Here is an 18,014-nt window from a genome sequence, read left to right as displayed (position 1 = left end):
ACTATGAATTAGTTTTCTTAAGTGTCATTTCAACACGAGCAGTTTCCGTAATATTCTAATCAAGTGATAAACCAATTACGTACTGAAGTCTTATCTTCGCGTCATAGATTGATTTGTTTACAAAGGTTTATTTTAAGCAGTATAGAAGGCAGGAAGCTTCTTTAAGTATTTCCCCTACTGGAGTATTTTTAGACACGTATTGCTTTAAAAATGACTGTCATTTTATATTCTTTCCTTCGAAGGTAAATCATTTTATCCTGTTCGCATGTGTTTTGTGCCTTTTGTGACTCTTATTGCTGCTGTTATTACACTTATTGTTCTTGTCGAGTTCATGGCGTTGTTGGGTATTTAATGAGCCCACGTGACCTTTCCGACAGCGAAGTTCGAGTCACAATTTATGATCAGCACTTGACGCGTAAATTACACAAATAAAAATGCGAACATAAACATGAATGAAGCTGGAAGTTTAATGCCCGGCAAGCCATTAAAATTAAGCGACAAAACATGAGTAGCACACAAAAAGCGGAAGCACACATTAAGTAGAATTAGTTAAAAATATATGAAGAGATTGTAGAAATTTGTTTCTCTACTTTAAAGTAGAATTGCAAGCAGCAGTTGCATAGAAAGCCAGCCATGGAATTTCAATTTGTGCTGCAAATTACTTAAAAGCATACAAATCTATTTGTCTAAAGGATGTTTTTATGCTGTCTGGCTGAGCTTTTTTCCATCCCTTCTTCAGTCGCCTTTGGGTTGACAAACGCTCACGAAGTTGGTAAATATAAAGTGCAGCCTGAAAGGCCAAATCCATTAATATAAAAATAAAGTTGCATAAAAGAAGAGTGCGGATTATTTTGGCGTACATGTTTAAAGTGTTTTACATTTAGGTAAAGTAAACTAGAGAATATAAATGTAAAATATAAACTTTAAACATTGATTACAATCAAAACTTGTTGGTACTCTTGTATGAATTTAGTAAATAATATAACTGAAAATAATTTTATAGCTGAGCGCCGAGATAAAAACACCTATAATCAAATGCTCCCACCTCTTTGGCTAAACTGGTGGACAATTTTTCAGCTTGATCTGTTGGCTGCTGTCAAGCGTTTGATCTGCAACAGATTGAACTATCAATTATGCCCCTGCATCGGACGTGACCAGCAACTGTCATGTGCCACATGCCACATGCCACATCCCCATCCAAAATCTGGGCAACAAGAAGCAGGACCATCAGGTGGCAATGTTAAAACGGACGTTTAGTTACAGCTGAGCACCTGCTCGCCTTTCTGTTCGCCTGGCTGCTCCTCAAAGGAAAGGCGGCGGAGGAGCGGGTGAGAGCGAGGGAAAACGTGTCCTCCACGCAGCAAAGCTGCTCCTTGCCCCGTGCCCCTCGCCCCTTGCCGGATCTCCCTTGTTTGTGTTGCATGAAATTGACCCGGTGCGTGTGTCGCCAGCGACTGGAAAGGATTCTCGCCGGTCTGATGGGGGCTTGTATATGGCGCAATGCATCCTGGGGCCTAGATTCATCACCGAGTCTGGCAGCATCCGTGTGTTTTTCCAGCCCCCAGAGATTTCACGTAAGCCTCTGCGAAGCTGCTAAAAAAACAACCAAAACGGTTTTTTTTTTAGCAGTACTGTCACAAAATATTTAAGTTTAAGATATTCATTGATCATTTTAATATAAAAATGCTAAATTACAATGCTTAAATATTAATATATTCATAGAGAACTAGGAAATTTGCTTTTAAATTTGCTAAATTATTCAAAAGTCATTTGTAAGTCAGCATAGTTTTCTGTGACCGCAAAATGAAATGATTCTTTTAAAGTAGCTGAAAATCCTTTGGCCAAGACTCCCAAGAAATCGGTGCAAGTGAAATATTTGATTACCACAGCCGAGTTGAAAAGCAAGCAAATGAAATACGGCAAAAAGTGCAATCATGCAATGAAACCCAAAATCATTGAGTGCAAACCAAGGACCAAAGTCCCTTAGTAAACTAAAAAACAAACAAACAACGAGAGCACAAAGTGCACATAATATGCATGTGTATTCTCTTCTTTTTTTTTTTTAGCAATGCCGAAGGTCCTTTGGCTTTGTTACCGCTTTTTTGCTTCCTTTCCCTTTTTTTCGTTGTTAATTAAAATCCAATGATTCCCAGAACCTTCTTTGGGCTTCTTTTAATTTCTCTTATGTTTGTTTTGCTGAATTTACATTTTCTTTCTACTTGTTTCTTATTTTTACTTGTTTTTTTTTTGGTATGCTGAGAGTTTTTAATTGCACACATTTTTGCAACGTTTGTTGATAAGAATTTTTCATTTACCTTTGTAGTTGTTGGCAGCTACCATCAGCAAAATTAAAAATATTTTTTTCTCACCAGATTACGGCAGTTTTATTTCAATGCTAGTTGTGGGTAAAGGTTGAGATATATTTTTCTAATACAAATATTTCACATGGTTTAAATAGAATGCAAATTGAAATAAGACAACCAGAAAAATATATAGCAATTTATAAATGTTCAGCAAAAAAAAAAACAGTCAAGAAGAGGCTAAATGTTTTTAAGCATTTAGGAAAGCTATGTTTTTCTTGATATTTAGATTTTTTATATCTTTGTTTGAGTGCACTTAAATGTTTGAAGCATTGTTTTCGAATGTCTAAATGCTTTTCGCCATTATTGTTAATAAATATAACTTAGAAGATCGAAGACCCCGCTTAAATATGGATCACTATTAAAGACACATTCAGCCTTGAAAGGCATAAATCTCACTCTGAGTTCTTATAACTTATCTCTTATTCTTTGGAGAGTTCCTCTCGGCTTTCGAAATTGGAGTTGGCGCCTGCGTTTCCATTCAAAGTGAGAATTTTCCCTTCGGTTTTCCGAGCGACGAGAACGAGGAAAGTTTATTCCATTTAGCCAAATCAAGAAACAGTTGCTTTTCAGCTTAGGCCGAAGGCAAAAGGCTCCAGAGTTGAACTCTGCATACTTTTGAAGTTATTTTTCTATGCTCCAAAGAACGTAGGATTCACCCGAATAAGGGTCGGTTCAGATAGCTTTGCAAATGCAGCAGCAATTAATATTATCTGGGCAGATATAAGCCACGCTTTCCTTTCAATGCAGGTGAAAGGAAAAATTTACATATTTATAGGTGTGAAAAGCCGGGGCAATCGAAATTGCGGCCTTTCGTGAGAAAATGCAATTAAAACAGCTTTCTCTACCGGAGACCAAACATATTAATTGCCCGACAAGGCAAACCCGAATTGCCCCCTACTGGAGCAATTTTTTAATTGAGCAAGTACATGAAAGGCAAACAAAAGGCATACAAAGGATGCACTTCCCACTTGGCCAGGACGCAGATTAGCTGCATGCAGCAGGAGGTTGCGGAACATGCAAATGCCAGCCATGATTTATGCGGAGTCAGGGTGAAAGTCAGAGCTTAGAGAATGCACTGCGAGAAATTCTAGGCCGCTTTATAAAAATGCTTCCAAAACTGTTGCAAACCAGTCAGCTTATAGGCAGATAAAAACGAATTAAGCTCCGAACAAAATGTGTTCGAGTCTGATAAGCACATACATATTTCTCACCGTGTGGAGCCTGGCAGGCAGTTATGCACTCGAGGCATTTGTTGCATGCTGACAGGATGGGGGATGGGGGATGGGAGGTCCTGGAAAATGGGCGGGGAAAGTGGCCAGGATACACGGTGTCGGATGTGCATTCCTTGGCCCGGGGCCACAGTGTGCTGATGATTGTTGTTAGCTGGTAAGCAGTGCGAAACAAACCCAACGAAAGTGCTGCCCCAGGAGGATCCCGGCTCCAAACATGGGAGACTAGGACCGGTTTCGAGCTTCAATCAAACTTCATTCGGTTTCCCGCTTTCCCGGTTTCATTATGCTAAATAAAAACGACTGCGAGGGTCTCCATTCATTCATCACTCGCCCGAACAGCTTGACGGCTTCCTTCGTTCGTTGACAAAAGCAAAAAAAAAATCAAAATGAAAACAAAAAACAAAAAACAGGTTTGCGAAAATGCGCTGTGGGAAATGTGTGAAATTTCCCAGCTGCAGTGACGGCAGCGGTAAAAAGTGTAGCTGGAAAACTTTCTGGCCAGCCGGCTCGGCGTTGGTTAAAAATTTAAATTTTCATTTTCTGCTGCAAATTGGGGAGCAGCAGTTTGCTGCTGAGAAAAAGAAAAGTGGAATGTGGAAAAGCAAACGCGGACTTTTTGTTCCACCACAGAAGTAAGGATCTTTCCTTTGCATCCTGGCACGGCTGTTGTCGTTGTTGTTGGCGCCACAGAGTTTCAAGTGCGAATTGCATTCTGCTTTTGTCGCATTTGCGGTTTTGTTGTTTTCTCGGATGGAGTGAAGTGAAGCGGATCTCCGGAAAACGGGTAAGGAAATAGGTAAAGTGAACTAAATGTTGCTGCCACCTGAAACCCGGATTTCTGCACGCTCATACACACAGAGAACTTGTACAACCAATTATAAACAAATAATATTTGAAATCCATTTAGGTGCTATTGATCTTGAGGGGAAACCCTATAATGCTGAAGGGAAAAATAATGTCGCAATTTTGTATCGTTCTTAGTAACTAAGCTCGAATGATCCTCAGCACTCATCTATATATAATTTAAACCATGAAGGTGAATATTCCTGAAAAAGTTGGTTATCTGGAGACTATTTAGAAGTGCAAGCTTTGAAGTGTACATTTTCTGCAGATTCTGCGCCCATTTTCACCTGTCCCCTCCGTAGATTCTATCTTTATCTATTTGCTGTAGGCAGTCTTCTCTCCAAGTGCCTGGCACAAGCGATTTTTTCGGTTTCAATTTATGAGGCAACTGCCGCCGAAAGAGGCGTTCAAAGGGGTTCGGGTTCAAAGGGGGCATGAGAGGTGGGGCTAAAAAGCGGTTGCAATGGGGCACATTGAAGTGCCGAGGGGGGTCTACGAAATGAAGTGCACTTGCAGCTCCTTCAACTCCACTTGACTCGAGCAAACGACAAACGAAACGACAAGAGACGATGGCAACGAGTCTGCTCTGTTTTTGTGGTCCAACCGCAGTTTTCCGCTTTCCCGCTCGAGTTTTCCCCCGTTCGGCATGTCATTTGCAGTTTTTCGTCGTCTGTGCCTGTAAATGTTTTATTTGAGTATTATTACTTCTACTCTTTAACCCCGCACAATGCTGCAAAATTGCACAAAAAGCGCCACAAAGGCGAGTGGGATTTAATTTTTTCGCCACATCATTAGAGTTTTCCCAGCTAATACAGCAAGTACTGCGCATAAATGTATTAAATATATTTGATGATTTTCAAATTATACGCTGAATTATATTTGATTTCACGGCTTAGCAAATAATTATTTAAAACTTTATTTTTCCGTTATGCGCCAAAAATCCCAGTAGCCATCGCATTATGCATAAAAACAATTTTCATTTGCAATCGCATAATTGAAAATGTTTAACACTTTCGCGCGATTGCATAAGCAAATTATCGAGAACCAGATTAGAAAATAATTTGCATATTACGACACTAGCTTTTCACATCAGTAAATTAGGCTAATTAAAGGTTTTCAATTTGGCTGAAACGCACTTTTAAAGTGTTTTGTTTTCTCAATTAAAGACCATTGGTGTTTGGCAAACGAGAGCAACCCGAAAATATATTTTGGATAATGCTGCCTTCAGCAAATGTTCCACTAATCCTTGTTAGCTTGCCTGCTTTGAGGTTTCCGGATTTCCTACTTTTTTTTGTTTTGTTTGTATTTTTGGGAGTGTTTTCCGCTTTACCAGGCCCACTTCCACCTGCCCCATTTGCTGATGGTCGGTGGCGTTGGAGCGTGATGAGTGCTGTTGTGGTTTGTTGGCACTTCTATTTAAACTTTTATTGCTGCCCACTTTGCCAAAAAGGTCAGACGCGGCCCGGCCCGGCCAGCTGGGTGGCGATTGTCGGGTCATGACCCCGTCGTGAGCCCTCGAAGGGTGTGAATATTAATGCCAAATATTTTATTCGGCAACCACTTCATGGTTTTTAGTTTTTGCTCCATGACCCTGGACGCGATTCGCTATGCTCTCAGACCACTTAGGCAAATGTTTATGATTTTGATTATTCATTTTTGCCCTCTTCCCTGCTTTATGGAGTGTGGTAAGAGGCTTTCCTTTGATTAAAGTGTATTTTTGCGGAAGTGCTCTGTGGTTGCTCCCAAAGTTGAGCTGAAAATCTTTATAAACTATATCTTAAAAAGGCTGGAAAATAATACAATCCATCTGCGCGTTTCCGCATTTGAAATTACTCAAGAGCATAACGCAGTTTGAACCTATTTTTAAATCGGATTTCCATTAATTTATCTATAATCATTTTATAAGCCCACACAATTCGTTTTTGTGATTGTTCGTACGACTGCGAAGCAAAAAACTGAATGCATTTTCTTTATTATTTGCCAAGTCAATTAAAATCTGAATGCAGATGTAAACAAGAATCGGCACCAATTGCACAGAACACCTCGCTTACATATGTTGTTTAATTTGTACGCAAATAAAGAGGAAATTTTAATTAAATATGTATTTGGCAGCATTGAGTTTTAATCGCATTTCATTTGGCGGGATTAATGCTGACGAAAGATGGATATGGACGTGAGCCATTAATTAAATAATATTGCGTCCAGTTTTGTGCGCCATTTTATGACTCAATTTAAAGTTTGTAATTTGAGCAATTCACATCCCTTGTTTGTGGGAGGCTGGCAAATGATTGCCAGCGATGATAATTGAACTTTTTAATGACGGACAACAATTTCGGGCAAATTGTCATTTTGATTTTACGAAATTTATTGCCCAGCTGGAAAAAAATGCATTTAAATTTTAATGTCCCTCGGCACTCACTTTTGCCTAGCATAGCGCATTGGCATTTTAATTGATTTCAATAGGTAGCCGGAGCATTCGCTTTCCGTTGGTCATTAATCGGCTTAAAGTTGACATAAATATATATTTTTTCAATTGAAATTTATGCCCCGCTCAGCGTGTATTTGTTTTGGCCGCATCGTGTTAATTGGAGTATGCGGGTTTATTCAGTCAGCGCCACCTGCTAAATAAATAATTCATTGAATTTAATAATTTTTTGCCCAAATATAAGGCCGTATTCGGTATGCACATGCGTTAGTGCAAATTTGCCCAACGGCCGGAATGCAAAAGCATTTTGCTTAATGGAAATTAAACTCTGAATATCACTCACAACATAGTAATCTCCTGCCGAAATGTGATAATCCTTTGGTATCTTCCAGTTTTGCTGTAGTGGCACAAAATTGGCATTGGCGACCGAGGGTTAATTGGAAGTGGCTCTCGATGCCGCATTCTGTGACATAGTCATTATCGAGTTAATTGAATTAATTTCCAATGAGCATGGGATACATTTGGCTAATTGGCTCTTAAAGATTTCTGCTGAATGCTCACTTTATGGCTGCCTGCTTATACTGAGCAAATGAGTTTGCCCTTTTAATTTAATAACCACCAAAATAAATGCCTGCGAGCGTGCGTTAAAGGCTTAACACATTATAAGTTTAAGCACGCATTAATTATTTATAATGCGACATTTAAGTGGCTCCTTAATGGAGACCATGAGCACACCCCAAATGCTCAGGCACTTCAGCCGGCTCCTAATGAGTTTCCCTTCTGGAGTTTGGGCCAGGATATTTTAGCGTTGCCATGCGACGTTGTATAAACAGCTCACATGCATTTGCTATTTGGTATTTGCTATTTGCTATTTGCTATTTGCCGTCTGATGTTTGACATTTGCATTGACCTGCTACTAATTTGATTAACACTCGACTCTGCGAAATCCCAGGCCTGTGTCAACACGAATGCAAAATGTTCATCCGGGGCTCGGTTGAGATGCCAGTTCAAACATTATTTGATATCCTGCGGAGAGTGCACGGATAGAAAATCCGTTCAATTGCAGTTGCAGTTTTGTGGCTGAAACATAAAGACATTGTGTTACTTGAGAGTGCAAAATATGAAACAAATTTTAACAAATATAACAGATTTTAAAGAGTGCCACTACTTATTTTGCACTGCACAGCTCCAGGCGTCGCCATAAATGCGAGATAAAATATTTGACTAGTCTGGAGTTGATCCAAAAAATGCATTAAAATTTTTAAATTTTCCCTGTGTCTCGTTGGCACTCGCATTGGTAACACTCAGTCATTGTTTGCCCTGCTTTCGCATTCAACTTTTGATTTCTGAAGGGGACCACCGCCTGCAGTCGGCAGCACGCAGAGATTGAGTGCGAACATCGCTGGGAATTGAAGCTGCCGGGAACACAAGGATGCTCCTGACTCTTGACACTGGGACATTGTTGTAAGCCGGCCAAAAGGACTAGCTGTGAAGACTGCTGTCCAAATAGATATGTATGCCACAAGTGTTGGATTGCTTTGAATGTTAATATTTGCGCTTTCAATTCAAGCAACTGGCAAGTGACAATTTATTCGCTTTTGGTTTGTTGGTTGTTGGCTTTTGGTTTCAATTTCGTTGGAATTTTCCGACACTTAAGTGGGCAAACTAAATGCCATTTGCTCTTTTCCGGATTTTCTATTTTTCAAGTTTGATCTTTGCTTCACAATCTGCTGTAATTCCCTAGAGATATAATAATCCATTTAATTTATATGTAGCTTGGCTCTGCACTAATAGCTTGACCTGATTTGCTTACACACGCAGTTCTAAGTGACCGCCCAAAAATAACAGCCATTGTACCTAATTGGTCCTTTCTTGAGCCACGTCCTCAATGATTTAAAGTTACATTTTGGCTTTAATTGAGCAGGGGAAATCTCGTAACACACAATCGAGCACTTGGCCACACAAATGCTCCTTCAACTGGCACTTGCACACACATCTGCCATCCACCATCTCCGCCATTCAGTTAGTCATTTAGTCCGTTAGTCAGTTAGTAATTCATTCAGACTGTCATTCATTCGAGCCCTAATTGCGGACAAAAGTTGCTTCTGCTTGGCCTTAAGTGTTGCCGCCGCACCAGTTGACATTTGTTCGTTAATTAAACCTTTTTGTTGGTCTGGCAACTGGCAACTGGCAACTGGCAACTGTGCAACAAGCAAATTGATTTATCTCCTCAACACCTTTGGAGCCCAAGGTCTGTCAAGTTTGGCCCACCTCTTTTACGACTACGTTGCCTTTTAATGGCAAAACTTTTTCACTTAACGTTTACTCATAAATTGATTTTTACTTTTTAACGACTTCTCCTGGTTGAGGTCCCCTCCATGTGGTTGGCTGCCTGGAGACCAGTGATGACAGCCATTTATGTTCGGAGGCTGCCTAAAAACAATAACATTTTTTGTTATTAGACTAGGTATATATTTTTAGTTTATTTATTTATTCGAGCTCATTAGGCCACTGATCAACGATGCACTTCTTTTAGCTTGACATTATTTTCCCATAAAATCACATAAATATTTTTGCAGGAGTTGGCCAAACTGACATCACTAATTTGGATGATTGTGTGCCGCTGGGAAAGGCTTCAGAATCCAAAGTTGCACACTAATGTGTGGCAGTCATACGGCAGATTCAGGAACTTGGCTGTCTTGTCACATTAACAGGTGCCACTTGGAATTTTCAACTAGTGAGTCAGAGGTCAAGTTTGCCTCGAACGAGCGACGTGTTTAGTAAACAAATTATGTGTTAATTTCGATTATGGAAAGTTTCCCCTCTTTGATGTTGTTGTTTAATTATTACTTCCTCCGGCTTGTAATCAATGTGCAAATTTTCAGAGCATGCCTGGGCATTCGAGAGCAGCTTTTCCTTGTTTTGTCATCATGCAAAGTTTTGGGGCAGCCAGTGCTGAATTTATGCAATCCCCGACCTCCATCTCCTAATTTGGGAGCCACTCCTTGTCATCCTCTTTGGGAAAACTTGTGCGCAATTACATGAGCATTTTGTGGCTGCACATATGAAATATGCATGCAATTTTGAATTTGCCATTCATTTAAATGTTTTCTTGATTACATTTTACGCCAGCGAGCCAAGGCCAGGCGATGGCAGGATATCTCGGGCGAAATGCCATAGCACAACACAAAAACAGGACCTTCAAAGGCTCACCAGTAATGTTATGAAACATTTTCATTGTCTCTCTGTTTATGTATTCGTGTGTGCAAAGGTTGTGGTTAAATTCTAAGGATGCGTTTAAATGAGCAGCAATGCCTTGAGGTTGAAAGCTGAGAAGACCGGAAAGCTGGTCAGAAATTGGCTCGAAAATTTAGCCAGGTAATTATGCAAAAATGTGCTTATTCTGGTTAGACGAAAGAAAATGATTCGATACGTGAGAAACTGTTATTGCACAGAAATATGTTTCGAGATTTGTGCATTCAATTAAATATATAAAAGAAAAGTTATTCCATTTAAAGTATTATTCCACTGCAGGTCGAGCTATAATTACATTTGTGCACTATATTTGCACTTTCGATGGCACTTTTATGCTCTGTCCTTAACGAAAACCTGTCAGTCAATCAATCAATTGTTCTCACTGACTCGCTTAGACTTTCCCTCAATTCCTCTACATTTCCCTCCCTTTTTTATTGTATATTTTACCGAGAAGTTTTTCCGCGTCTGGAGAAAAGTTTGCCGTCAGCAATAGCAGCGAGCGACAACCCTGAAGCACGGGGCTAAAGAAAATTGAAAGTTTTGATTTATAATCCGTAAACTTTTTCACTTGCTTGCGGGGCCCCGCCTCCGCAATCCACCATCATCTATCTATCCAACGCCATTCAAGTGCATAAATATTTTTTATTCAATAGTAATCTTTGCCTTCCTCTGGCGAACTTCGTGACCAGCGCATGCAATCAGATTAAAAGCATTTTCGGTGGCCTAGAGCTGCGGCTCCTCAGCGCAGGACTTTGGATACCATGTCAGCGGTAACCGCGCCCCATCAGACCATTATTGGGCAATCAATAAATTCATAATAATTGCCGCTGGCAACAAGAACGAAACGAAACGAAACGAAACTATCCGCCAAGTTCCTTGACTTCTCCGAGGCGAACTCATATTTATGGCTCGAAAGTTGCGCTCTTGGCGGCTTCATAAATAGTGCGGCGATGTTCTCGAGGATGGCAGCTTGGAAGGATGCTGGGAATAAGGATACTTCGCAGAATGATGTGCAACGTGTCTGCGTGGTGTGTGTCACTCTCGATGCCCAACAGACTCTATTGTGCAACCGGCCTTTAGGCTCTTGTCTGGGTAGACCCCTTTCCATCTTGTTCGGTTCGGTTCGGTTGGGCTCTGTTCTGTTCTGCTGGCAGGAGAGTTTTCAACTGACGTTGGCAGTTTTTCGGCACTGAAAAGAACTTTGGTTACCAGATAAAACAACATTTTACAAATTAATTTTAACAAGTAAGAATATAAGGAAAAACATCCTAATACCTCTATTGATATATTAGGAATCAATAAATGTCAACGACTCAAGAAACAAATTTCAAAATTCATAATGGAAATTTGTTACATATATATTTGCTAATCTCTGGAGTTGTCTGTAAATATTGTTCATTTTTTCAAGTGTTTGATTCCTGTCATAGTGGAGAGCAGCTCATGTGTCAGGAAATCGATAGTTTTGACATTGTATGAAGGCTCATTATTTTGCATATATAATAATAATCAGGGGGAAAATATATGAAATGACGATGCATCAAAATCCACGCAAATGATGCCCAAAGTATTTTCTACAAAAGAACTGAATATTGGGCTGCCTTATGTAATGTAACAAAATAATTTCATATATTGGCGCTTGCTCTGTGCCAATTTGAAAATGAGAAAGCAGTTTTATTTTGGACTAAGGCTCGCGTTGATTGTTTCAGCTGTTTTATGGCACCAGGTCAGCGATAAATCCTCGACGTCCGGATTTCACATATGCGTTTCTTTTTCAGACCCAAATTTAGATTTATTTCGTTCGGAGAAACAGTTGAGCCGCAGCGAAACTTTTGACATATTTCACGCAGGCCGCAAGACAAATGCGATTTTAATGTCAATAAATTTGTTGGACCGCATTGCATAAAACAACATTTCCCTTGTATATTTGTAATACCATCCTGTTTAGGCGCACAACAATTTAATAAAATATTTTTTTTTAAAACCTGTTTTGCCGTTATCTATGAACTGTGCAACAAATACTAGATATAGAGCTGTCACTTTAGTTGTTGTTATCGAAGTTCGTACTGTCACGAACAGCACAAAAATGTGCAAAATGTACTAGGTTCACGTAGATAATAAATCAGTTTAACCTAAGGGAATTTTGTATAGCTACATTTTCAGAATTAAGCCAGAATATATTAAAGCTTTCATGGTTTTCCCTTGCACTTTATGTATGTGGAAACTTGCAGCCTGCAGTCTGCCTCATTTCATTGGAGTTTTCATGAGGCTCATTCCTAGAATATGCGAAGATTTCCACGACTTATCCACATCTGTTTAGCTCTTGTGGGAGCTCTTGTGAGCAAACAATAAAATTAAAAACATATTTTCTGCTCATTCTGCTCGAGAACAGTCGGGATTTAGATTCAATTAAACTGTCAACGGGACCGGGACTGGGACTCCCATTCACCGCAAACAAGCCGCACTCCTCCGCCTCCTGCTCACCTGTCGCCATTCACCTGGCAGACAGGACACTTGCCATGTTTGTCATGTTGAGCAGAGGCATTAAATTCGAATTAGCAGGTGGAACGAGAAGGGTGTCCCCCGTTTCCACAAAGAACTTGCTGAAGAATTGAATCCTAACACCCCACAAGATTTATGGTATCGATCAAAGAGGAGAGGAACAGGTTCTCAGACCCCAAAACCGCAAAGGTCGCAGACTGGGAGGCCATTGAAGGACAACGAAGTGAAAATTAGGCCGCGAGGGTTCTGCAGATGGCGACCGCAATGTCTGTCAAGGGGAAGGACAACCGAGGACAGCAATTTTCAAAGGAACTCGAGGACGAGGGAAAGCATGGACACCTGTGGCTTTCGGTGCGGCAATAAATCAATTTGCTTTGACGTCTTGACATCGTGTCTAATGGGAGGAGGAGTGGAACAGAGGGGCCTAGTTCGTGATGTTTGTCCTGGGATTTTGGGTTTGACTCTCCTCTGTCTGCCCAACATTTGCATTGTGACTTGCCATTAACCCCTAGTATTGGGATAGGTTTCCATCTCACTTTCATACAGAACTATTTTTGTAAGTTCTGTGATAAGAAATACAGCCCTTCAATCCCCTTTGAAATCCAGAAATAGAACCACTGATACAGAGCCATCGTTTCGGTCAAAAGCTGTCAATTTCAGTGAACTTTGCCCTCTTTTTCTTTTTTGTGGGACACTGTCAGTATCGCCTTTCGGTTTCGGGAAAAGCAGAATCAAGGAGAGCAAGTCGTTTATCCTGGCCAAAGTCAGACAAGGTTCAGCTTGGAAACTTGGCCCCTGTCTGACCCCTTCCACATTAATTGGGCGCTTTAAAGTCATCCCACTTACTGCGAATTGCGATTTGAATTTGAATTTGAGTCTCCCAGAGGATAGATCCAATGCCAATGAATGCCAACAGCAGCCAGAATGAAGTACACACGCCGGCATTAGCCGCTCTCGATTTATGACCCCCACTTGACCATCCTGACCAGTCACTCTCCATGTCCTCCATGTGCTGCTCTGTTCTACATTTCCCCGATTTCCACCGATTTCCCTCGGAATGTTTGCATTGCCGAGTCCTTTGTCCCTTCAGCTCGCCAGCTGAATCATCCTGAACCGTCCTCCTCCAGGGCGGCAGTGCATTTCGGACATGTAATGAGCCGCAGCGGGTCTTGAACTTTGAATAGGCCCGCTACATCATCTCTCCCAGTCAATGCAGATTCAGGATTTCAGAACGAGCTCCTGCAATTGACATTTATCGCTGCTGGCTGAGCACCAGACAATGTCGAGGGTTAAGGTTGTCGAAAGGGGTTAAATGGGTGGGCGGACTCTTTCGGGGAACTTAACAACTCATTAACACGCGCAGGACAACAATTGCTGTCACTGCCATTGGCAATTGAAGCGCTTAAACGTTGTAATTCACTTGTATCGCACAATTATTTGTTGGATAACGATAACGGAGGTTGGATAAAGGTAAAAGTACGACCCACGTCAGGAAAATTTAATCGGAAAGGGGGGATTGTCCTATATACAATGAGTCAGGCGGACATAAACCGCCAAAAAGGCCTGAAGGCATCGCTATTGTCTTGGCCATTAAATTGAAGTGGTAAGCATGCAATTAGGGATATAGAAGATTATTAAAGCCAGCTTCTCTAAAAGAAGTACCAAAATTGGGCGTGCCACAGTTTGGTTTGGAGTTATCCGAAGATCCTTTGAGTAGAACGAGCCTGCAAACCGAAAATGTCCTTTAAGGTCAGGTCACAATTTCTGTCCCTTGTCACTCTTCTGCCTTCTGAGATCCACATGTGCACTTTGCGTTTGGCCAAGGACGACCCAATCCATCCTGACACGCCTCCAGTTGGGTTCCACCTCAGCATCCCACTCCAACTGGCCACCTCCCATCCGAACTCGACTATTTTTGAATAACTAATGAAGGTGCCAGTTAAACGAGGAACGAGGAGCGAGGAGCGTCAGCAGGATGGCCACAATAAAACAATAACAGGAAAACACGAGGAATGCGTTGGCGTTGAGGGTCGAGTGCCTAGAAGTCCTGGCCTGAATATGAAATTCGGATTCCGATTTCATCCGACTGTCGACATTCATCTTGCCAACTGTCTGTCTGGCATTAGGAGTCGAGGTCCTGTGTCCGCCGTCCAGGACTTATGCATCATTGTCAAAATATTAACAGCTGGCACATTCCCCTTCCCGCCCCTCGTGTGCGCACTTAAGCTCAGATGATGATGAGAAATATAAATGGAATTTAAGTTTTCGAGATACATTTTCCCGGGCAAACAGACGAATGGGTCAAATCCTTTCTGAATCGGACTCGCTCTCGTCCGAAAGCGTCAAGAAGTTTGCTTCCTTTGACCTCTGACTGAGTCCAGCAGCTGGAGTGCATAAATCTAGTGCCTAAAAAGGATATTTACGCATTTGCATGGGCATGTGGAAAGCCGCTTAGCTGAGGGCATAAATAATAAGAGAAATTTATAAATCAACACGGGGAGGATTCGTACATGGGAACTAGAGAATTGCGTCTCACTTCCAAGAAACTCATTAGAACAGGAAAACTCCTACGAAGTGCAAGTCAAGGATATATTCTCCTACTTTTCCTCCGATTTTCAAATGAACTGAGTGCAAGTCTCCATCCGAATATCGATTTCCATCAATGGAGTGCATCAGACAGGAGTTGAGGGGATTTAATGGGTGGCATCGAAAGGGGCACTGAATGACTTTCGTCTGGCTGCTCATGTGAGATGGGAAGAGATGGGCATTGCTAAACAAATTTGCTTTTGAGTAAATTAAAAACAAACAACAAAATCCAATATTAATGTTCTGTAACGCGTTTCAACGATAGTCAATAGGATCAGTATCAGTATAGAGAGTTGCAAACAGGAAAAAGTGCAGAGCAAACACACCAATTTAGAAAAATTCAGAACTTTGGCTCAGTTTGTTTGTTTTTTGTCTGGGCTGGGAAACAACGGCGGAAAAAGTGTCACTTATTCACTCAGTCGCAAATGAAGAAACATTCCCCTCCCAAAAACACCTCCAAATAGAGTTGTCTACATTTCCATTTCACTGCCATTTCCCCCTCAACCTTTTTCGCTCCTTTTTATTCTTTTTTGCCTCCGACGAGGCTGAAAATAAACCTTTCTGGCATTCAAATGTTATTTTTGGGGCAACATTTGTGGAATTCTGCCCACTTTCCCCTTGGAAAGTTTCAGTCGGGGGAAAGCGTGTGAAATGCGGAAGAATTTGCTGCTTGTTGTCACAAAATTGTGGGAAGGGAAAACCGCAGCCTTTCTCCTTCGTGTTTGATATTATTTGGATGGGAATTCCCTGCTCTTAACATCCGCGTTAAATTAGCCCATCGTTCAGGGGCTGTTCAGTGTATTCCTGATTGACGGAAATCCCTGGAACATGTGTAAATACCGGTTTCCAGGTCGCAGCTCCTAATTTCATTGTTCATTGATGGCCAGCCTGCACCTGATGAGCTTTGCATTTGCCCCGCAACTCGCATCAAATATATACACTCAAGGATCGGGCATAATGCGACGATTTCTGGCGCAGAGGCCTCAACAATAATTTCGATTACGGGTTTTGGGGCTCTAAACTTGGGGAAGCCGCAGATGCAATTAAATGTTAATCGATTGAGTTTGTGTACTGTGGGTGGGAGTTCGACAAATGCCACTCCCCCAGAAGTGCATACTTGAGTGAGATAATCAGAAAGGAAGGAGGACGTTGACCCTTTGCTCGTCCAAGGGACAAAAGGTGTTAGTGTGTCACAGACGTAATTAATTGTAAATAATTGTGCGTGTGTCACTTGTAATTTATTTATTTGTCAAAGACATCCGCAGGCTAGAAAGTAAGATGGGGAAGTAAAGTATAGATTGATCTTTGCGGGGTCATCTTTAAGTTACCCAACTCATTGGTATTCCGAGCATTCCCGGGAAAGGTCAGTATTAGGGTCATCTTACAGTAACTAACCCTCATCTAGGGTTCCAGTTTGTAATAAAGAACTTATGGATGGCATATTGCGCATACGCCGCGTGCTCGTCTGCAGTTGTAATTGCCAGATGGGAGATGCGGTCTCAACTTGTTTCCCAATATTTGCATGTCAAACGCGTGCTAATTTCAAATTACTGCGACACTTCGTCTTCTCCCCTTTTTCCCCCTTTTCACATCTTACCTTTTTATGCCCCGTCTCCACCAGCCGAAACGCATTATTTATGACTTGTACGCTTTCTGCGTCATTTTATAAACATTTTCCAAACATGTTCGGCGACCTCGGAAAAGTTCTGCTCCTCGGAGGCTGCAGCAGCATATAAAATGTATAAAAATAAAAAGCAGGCGACTTTATGTTTTATTTATGAGCCACGCACACACAAAAAGTTTGCACGGGACTTCACAATGCGTGGCGCTTTTAATGTGACCAGATCAGGGGAAGTGGCAGCCAGAAGCTGGGCAAAAAATGGTGCTACAAAATGGTAAGATTAGTTTTATCGATTCTCTGATATGCAGATGCCTCATTATGCCTCAAGTGGCTGCCATATGTTCGTGAAAGGGTCAAAGGTTAAGCGTTAAGCACTTGCTCGAGCTTGGACCCCCAAGTAACTTTGGCTTACCGCAAACCACAAATCGCCGTTTAAATATTAATACATCAATCCACTTAATATGCGAGTTTATGCCATCGAATGATGTAATAAATATAAAAGGAGGAGCCGCAGACACTCGGATAAAGATGATGCCCATATGCGGATGCTGTGAGCCCTTCCTCCTCTCATCCACTACACTTTATGATGAGTTTTCCGCGGTTGGGTGATGGATTCACATACTGTAAAGGGACCACAAAGGGATGGTACAATAAAGGTACAACCAGATGTTTATTCATATATTTCGGCTTTATCCTTTGTCCATGTATTCTTTTCTCATTTATTAGTGTGGTCCAGTAAAATATGTTTGTAGTGTCCTACCTCAAATCATATTTTTCTGGGTTCCATTCCCTTGTAGTAACTCTCTTCGTGCTTGTGTTGGCTTCTAATTTGTGACATTTGCTTAGCCAATGAAATTTAAGATTTTTTCCTTCTTTTCTTTCGGCTCTTTTGGCTTTTTTTCTCTGAACTCACAAAATGCGAGTTTGTGGCCCAAATCATCATCAACAACAATATTGTTCAGATACTGAGAGAGCTGAACTCTCCACAAAATATTAACTCACACGCACGCGCAGGAAAACTCTTATACAATGTGAAAAACTCAACGAACAGAAATCGGAACGGAATATGATTCTCTGCCAATGAAGTTTAGTTTGTTTCGTGTTTCGAAGCAAAACAGTTAACACAGTTGTACTTAGGGCTTATTTATTTTTTCTTAAAAAAGAACGCATTTTACTTTCGAAAAAGGGTT

This window comes from Drosophila erecta, unplaced genomic scaffold (genome assembly GCF_003286155.1).
Source record: "Drosophila erecta strain 14021-0224.00,06,07 unplaced genomic scaffold, DereRS2 tig00000021-arrow-pilon, whole genome shotgun sequence".
Classification (NCBI taxonomy): domain Eukaryota; kingdom Metazoa; phylum Arthropoda; class Insecta; order Diptera; family Drosophilidae; genus Drosophila; species Drosophila erecta.
This window is presented reverse-complemented; position numbering follows the sequence as displayed.